Source organism: Mustelus asterias, chromosome 4, assembly GCF_964213995.1.
Source record: "Mustelus asterias chromosome 4, sMusAst1.hap1.1, whole genome shotgun sequence".
Taxonomy (NCBI): Eukaryota; Metazoa; Chordata; class Chondrichthyes; order Carcharhiniformes; family Triakidae; genus Mustelus; species Mustelus asterias.
In genome coordinates, this window is record NC_135804.1 from 60960054 (window position 1) to 60966053 (window position 6000).

At 44.0% G+C, this 6000-nt stretch overlaps 1 protein-coding gene across 3 annotated transcripts in view; it reads right to left on the bottom strand.

The window, feature by feature from the left end:
- The window catches only part of elmo3 (engulfment and cell motility 3), a 119189-nt gene extending 118495 nt beyond the window's left edge, over window positions 1-694 (bottom strand). Inside the window, exon 1 of one of the 3 annotated variants that reach the window (XM_078211135.1) lies at window positions 565-694. The gene's annotated coding sequence lies outside the window, so the exon portion shown is untranslated. Of the gene's footprint in view, window positions 1-298; window positions 396-564 lie in introns of those variants that run through there. The other 2 variants (XM_078211136.1, XM_078211137.1) reach the window with 2 other exon arrangements.
- Window positions 695-6000: the final 5306 nt, after the last annotated feature.

Genomic DNA, 6000 nt, shown 5'->3' on the forward strand with positions numbered 1-6000 from the left:
CTATATCGAAATAAAAACCTTCAAACACGAACCAGCCCTTCCCAGATTCCACACCCTAGCCCCAATATTCCATGTGATCCCAGACTCCCAACCTAGTTCTCCAGAACACAGTTATGAGACTTATGGTCACTAGGGGAAACTGGGCAGTAATAGAGAAATGATTTTGATTTGATTTGATTTGAATACTCAAGAGGGGCAGAGTTTTAAAAAACTTTTTCAAAAGTTGTTAAAAGTTTCACAGCTCACAAGAAACGTTCCCAAAGTAATGACTCTTTCAAAACTTTTGGCCAGTGCCCACCTGTGAATTGACCTGATGCCAATTTCCAATCTGTAAATCCCTTTCGGTGCCCTCCTGACCTAGTCTCTCACTCGCAGTCTCTCTCACTTCTAGAAAGTTACTTTCAAACAGCAGCAGAGGAACAGATTGAGTGCGCTGCACCCAGGTACAAGTTTGTCTTTCCACCCGACTCCCAGGCCGTGTCTGTCCCTCCTCCACCTCCCCCTGGTCCGATTCAAGACCCACTTCACTTTTCCTTCCGGAGACCCCAGAGTGCCGCTTCTTACCAGGGTCGGAGTGTCAGCACAGGCTAGAGCAGGAAAGGCAGCCGGCAGTGCACGCAAGGACGGGAAAGTTTGTCAATAGTTTGGAGCCCAGATGCTGCAGGGAATGAATCCTCTCGGGACTGGCACTCGGCTTCCGGGTTAGAAACTGACACAGGCCAGCTCCTCCCGCAGGAAACGGAGTGAGTGTCAGCCGCTGGCTTTGGAGATGCAGCACACACTCACACTGACCATAACACCCCCCCCAAAAAACTTACTGTCAGCAACACACATGAACTCTCCGCTGTGTCTGGAGGGGGAGAGAGAGAGAAAACCGACACAAATCCAACTGCAGCCACATACACCCACACATGAATACCCAGACAGACATATACACAGACACCCATGAAACATATACACAGACACACAGATGAATACACAGGCATATACACAGACACATAAATGAATACCCACACAATCACACAGGTACACACATGAATACATACCCATAAAACCATACACATCCACAGACACTGGAGAAATGTGAAGTGATTTATTTTGCTAGGGAGAACATGGAGAGACAATATAAGATAAAGGGTTCAATCAACTCTTAAGGAGCAGAGGGATCTGGGTATAAATGTGCATAAGTCATTAAACGTGGCAGGACTGGTTGAGAGAGCAGATAATAAAGCTTACAGTACCCCAGGCTTAATAGGGACACAGGATATAAGAGCAAGAATGTTCTGTTGAACTTGAATAAGAAATTAGTTCTGCCTCAGCTAGAGTATTGCATCTGGTACTGGGCGCCACTGTTTAGAACGCATGCATAGGAACATGCAAAGAAAGTAGAAGCAGGAGTAGACCATTCGGCCCTGCTCTGTCATTCATTATGATCATGGCTGAACATCAAATTCAATACCCTGATCCCGCCTTTCCCCCATATCCCTTGATCTCTTAAAGAAATTTATGAGATAAAGTAATATATTGAGATCCCCTCTCACCCTTCTAAACTCCAATATAATCCTAACCAACTCTCCTCATGTGACAGACCTGCCATCTCAGGAATCAGCCTGGTAAACCTTTGCTGTACTCTCTCTATAGCAAGAACATTCTTCCTCAGATAAGTACACCAAAACTGTACACTATATTCCAGTTGTGGCCTCACCAATGTCCTATGCAATTGCAGTTTAGGAAGGATGTTAAGATGAGAATGCAGAACAGATTCATGAAAATGGTTCCAGAAATGAGGAGCTTCACTTATGAAGATAAATTGGAGATGTTCTGTTCTCCTTGGAGAAGAGAAGGTTGAGAGGAGATTTAATAGAGGTTTTCAAAATTATGAGGGGTCTGGACAGAATAGATAGGGAGAAACTGTTTCCATTTGTGAAGGGATCGAGAACAAGACGGCACAGATTTAAAGTAATTGCCAAAAGAAGCAAAAGTGAAATAGGGAAAAACTTTTTCACACAGCGACTGGTTAAGTGTTGGGATGCATTGCCTGAGAGTGTAGTGGAGGCAGGTTCAATTGAGGCTTTCAAAAGTGAATATGACAGTTATGTGAAAAGGGAAGAATATGCAGTGTTACGGGGAGAAGGCGGGAGAATGGCACCAGGTGAGTTGCTTATTGGGAGAACCAGTATAAACACAATGGGCTCACAATAAGACATAGGAGCAGAAGTAGGCCATTTGGTCCATTGGGCTGCTCCGCTATTCAATTAAATCATGACTAATCTAATACGATAACCCTCAACTCCACTTTTCCACCTTCTCCCCATAACCCCTGATTCCTTACTGATTAGAAATCTGTCTATCTCAGCCTTGAACATACTTAATGACCCAGCCTCCAAAGCCCTCTGTGATAAACAATTCCATAGATTCACTATCCTCTGACAGGAGAAATTCTTCCTCATCTCTGTCTTGGATGACCCTTTACTCTGAGATTATGCCCTCTGGTCCGAGACTCTCCCACAACGGGAAACAACCTCTCAGGGGGGAGTTTTCCCGTACCGCCCGCCACGGGAATTGTAGTGGGCAGGGGGGGGGGGGGGGGGGCGGGGGGGGCAGACTATGCAAATGTCCGTTGACCTCGGGCAGGATTTGCCGGTTTTGGGGTAAGCGTGGCTGGAAAATCCCGCCCTCAGTATCTGAATGGCCGCCTTCTGCGCTGCAACAACTCTGTGATATGAACACACCCATATACACAGTCACTTACACAGACTCACAAACACCGGGGAAACCGGTATGCAGCAGCAGTTGTGTTTTAAGTCCAGTTTCCTGTACTGTGAACCATTCCATCCAGGTAACTCGATATTTGCCACTGTAAGGAAAAGCGGTGTGTGTGAATCATGTAGGGTTTTCTTTCACTATTGAACAGTTTCATCCCAATCCTTTCCCACCTATCATAGGTTGTGGAGAAGGGTGGGGGTGGTGGGCAGTGTGTTGGGGTGGCTGGGGTATTAATATCAAGGCCATAGAGGACTTAAGAACGCAAGAAATAGTAGATCATTCTGCCCCTCAAGCCTATTCCAACATTCAATAAGATCACAGCTCATCTGATTGTTGTCTCAACCCCACATTCCTGCCCATTCCCCACCATCATTAACTCCCATTTAGTTCAAGATCTATCCCCCAGCCGCCACTTCTCCCTGAGGTCAAGAATTCCAAAGACTTACGACTCTTTGAAAAGAAATTCATATGTAACCCCACATATTTACCCCGTTAATCCACCTAATTTACACATCCTGGAACATTAAGGAGCAATTTAGCATGACCAATCCACCAAACGTGCACATCTTTGGACTGTGGGAGGAAACCGGAGCACCCGGGGGAAACATGGGGAGAACGTGCAAACTCCATAGAGACAGTGACCTGAGGTTGGAATTGAACCCTGGTCCCTGGCGCTGTGAGGCAGCAGTGCTAACCACTGCACAATCGTGAGATTCTTTGGCATTAATTTTCAAAGTGGGGTCAAGAACCCAACACCCAGATGAATTCTGGATCTCAACTCCATGCCTGAACATGTTGTTCTGGTGATGCTATGTTCAAATGCCTAATTGGTCAGGAGGTAAATTCAGCGATTCATTGGCAGTGAGCAGCTTTTCCATTGCCTACCATACTGCCAGCCCTATGAATATTACAGACTATCCCTGATGCATTGGAATCCTGAGACAAACTCAGACACCATGACTTCAAATCCTGCCCGCACCAGGTCCTGACCCAATGGTCCTTTGGAATCTGGCTCTTTGTGTCCTCCTCACAACTTGTTTTTCTACCCATCTTCATATGTGAAACAAATTTGCTTCAGTACACTTAATCTCTTCATCCAAGCTACTAATATACATTGTAAATATAAGGAGGCCCAGCTCTGACCCCCTAAAGCTCCACTAATTCCAGTTTGGCACACGCAATGACCTATTTATCCCGACTCTTTGTTACCTGTTAGTTAACCAATCCTCTATCTGTGCCTATATACCACCCTCAGCACCATGAGCTCTTATCTTGTATAGTAACCTTTTTTGTGGTACCAAATGTCTTTTGGAAATCCAAATATACCATATCTGCTGGTTCCCCTTTATCCACCCTGCTAGTTATGTCCTCAAACTCTAATAAATTTGCCAAACATGATTTCCCTTTCACAAAATGTCTGCTTGATTGTATTAGAATTTTCTAAATATCCTTCTATTACCTCCTGCATAATGAATTCCAGCATTTTCCCAATGACAGATGGTGGACTAACTGGACTGTGGTTTCTAGCTTTCTGTCTCCCTTCCACATCACCCCCCGTGTGCCCCCCCCACCCCCACCCCCACCCCCTCCACCCCCACCCCCACCAGCTCCACCCCCACCCCCACCAGCTCCACCCTCACCCCCACCAGCTCCACCCTTTCTTGAGTAGAGGTTTTATATTTGTGGTTTTCCAATTTGCTGGGGCCTTTCCAGAATCTAGGGAATTTGGAAAGTTGTAACCAATGCATCCACTGTCCCTGCAGTCACTGCATTTAAGAAACTAGATCCAGGAGACTTTTCAGCCTATAGTCCTGTTTGTTTGCCGAGTGCTTTCTCTTTAGTGATGGTGGTTGTTTTAAGTTCCGACCTCCATTTTGCCCTTTGACTTTCTACTATTCTTGGGTTTCTTTTTGTGCTTCTAAGTCGCTGCCATTTTTATTTTTCATTATGAATTCTGAGTTACAACCTCTAAAGGAGCAACACTTTCTTTAAGTACTCTCTTCCTCTTTGTGTATTTGCAGAAGCTTTTACTGTCTGTTTTTAGTTTACTCTCATTTTATTTTTGCCATCTTAGTCTTGTCAGTCATCCTATTCTGCTTTCGAAAATTTTCCCATTTTTTTTGGCTTGCCACTATTAAGAATACAAGATAAGAACGAAGAGCAGGAGTACGCAATTCAACCCCTCAAGCCCGCTCCGCCATTCAATATGATCACGTGTGTAGCACTGCACAATGTTTCTTCCATTTTGACACCACCCTTAACCCCTTAGTTGGTCTTGCTTGCTGCATGGACATCACTGTCTGGATTGCTCTTGACTAAGTGGCTTGTTCGGTCTTTTCAGAGGATATTTAAAAATCAACCACATTGCTGTGGACTGGAGTCACATGTAGGCCAGACCAGGCAAGGACAACAGATTTCTTTCTCTAAAGGACATTAGTGAACCTGATGGATTTTTATGACAATCGATTATACTTTCATGGTCATTAGACTATTTATTCCAGATTTTAATTAAATTCATCTACCATGGTGGAATTCAAACCCAGGCCCCAGAGCATTACCCTGGGTCACTAGTCCAGTGACAATACCACAACACCACTGGCCTCCCTATCTAGATTTGATTTGATTTATTATTGTCACATATATTGGGCTAGTATTGTTTCTTGTGAGCTGTACAGAAAGCATAGAGTACATAGGGGAGAAGGAAAGGAGAAAGTGCAGAATATAGTGTTACAGTCACAGATAGGGTGTAGAGAAAGATCAGTTTAATATATGGTAGGCCCATTCGAAAGTTTGATGGCAGCAGGGGGGGAAGCTGACACACACACACACACATATATATATATATAAAAAATATAAAAATAAACATCAGAACTCCTGAATTGGATTCCAGTCTATGACTCACTCCTGGGTATCCATTATTCTATATACATATATATAAACCATCTAAACCCCTTGATTAGATTCCAGTTGTAACTCACTCCTGGTATCCATTAATCTATATATAAACTATCTGAATCCCTCGATTAGATTCCAGACTGTAACTCACTCCTGGGTATCCATTATTCTATATATAAACCATCTGAACCCCTTGATTAGATTCCAGGTGTAAATAATTCCCACATATCCGTTGTAGTTTGCGTATAATAGTTCCGTTGGATCCATTGATCAGAACACACTTCTTTGGAAAATAAGATTTTCCTTTAGCAGAATTCCAGTTAGTTGTATGAACCTATG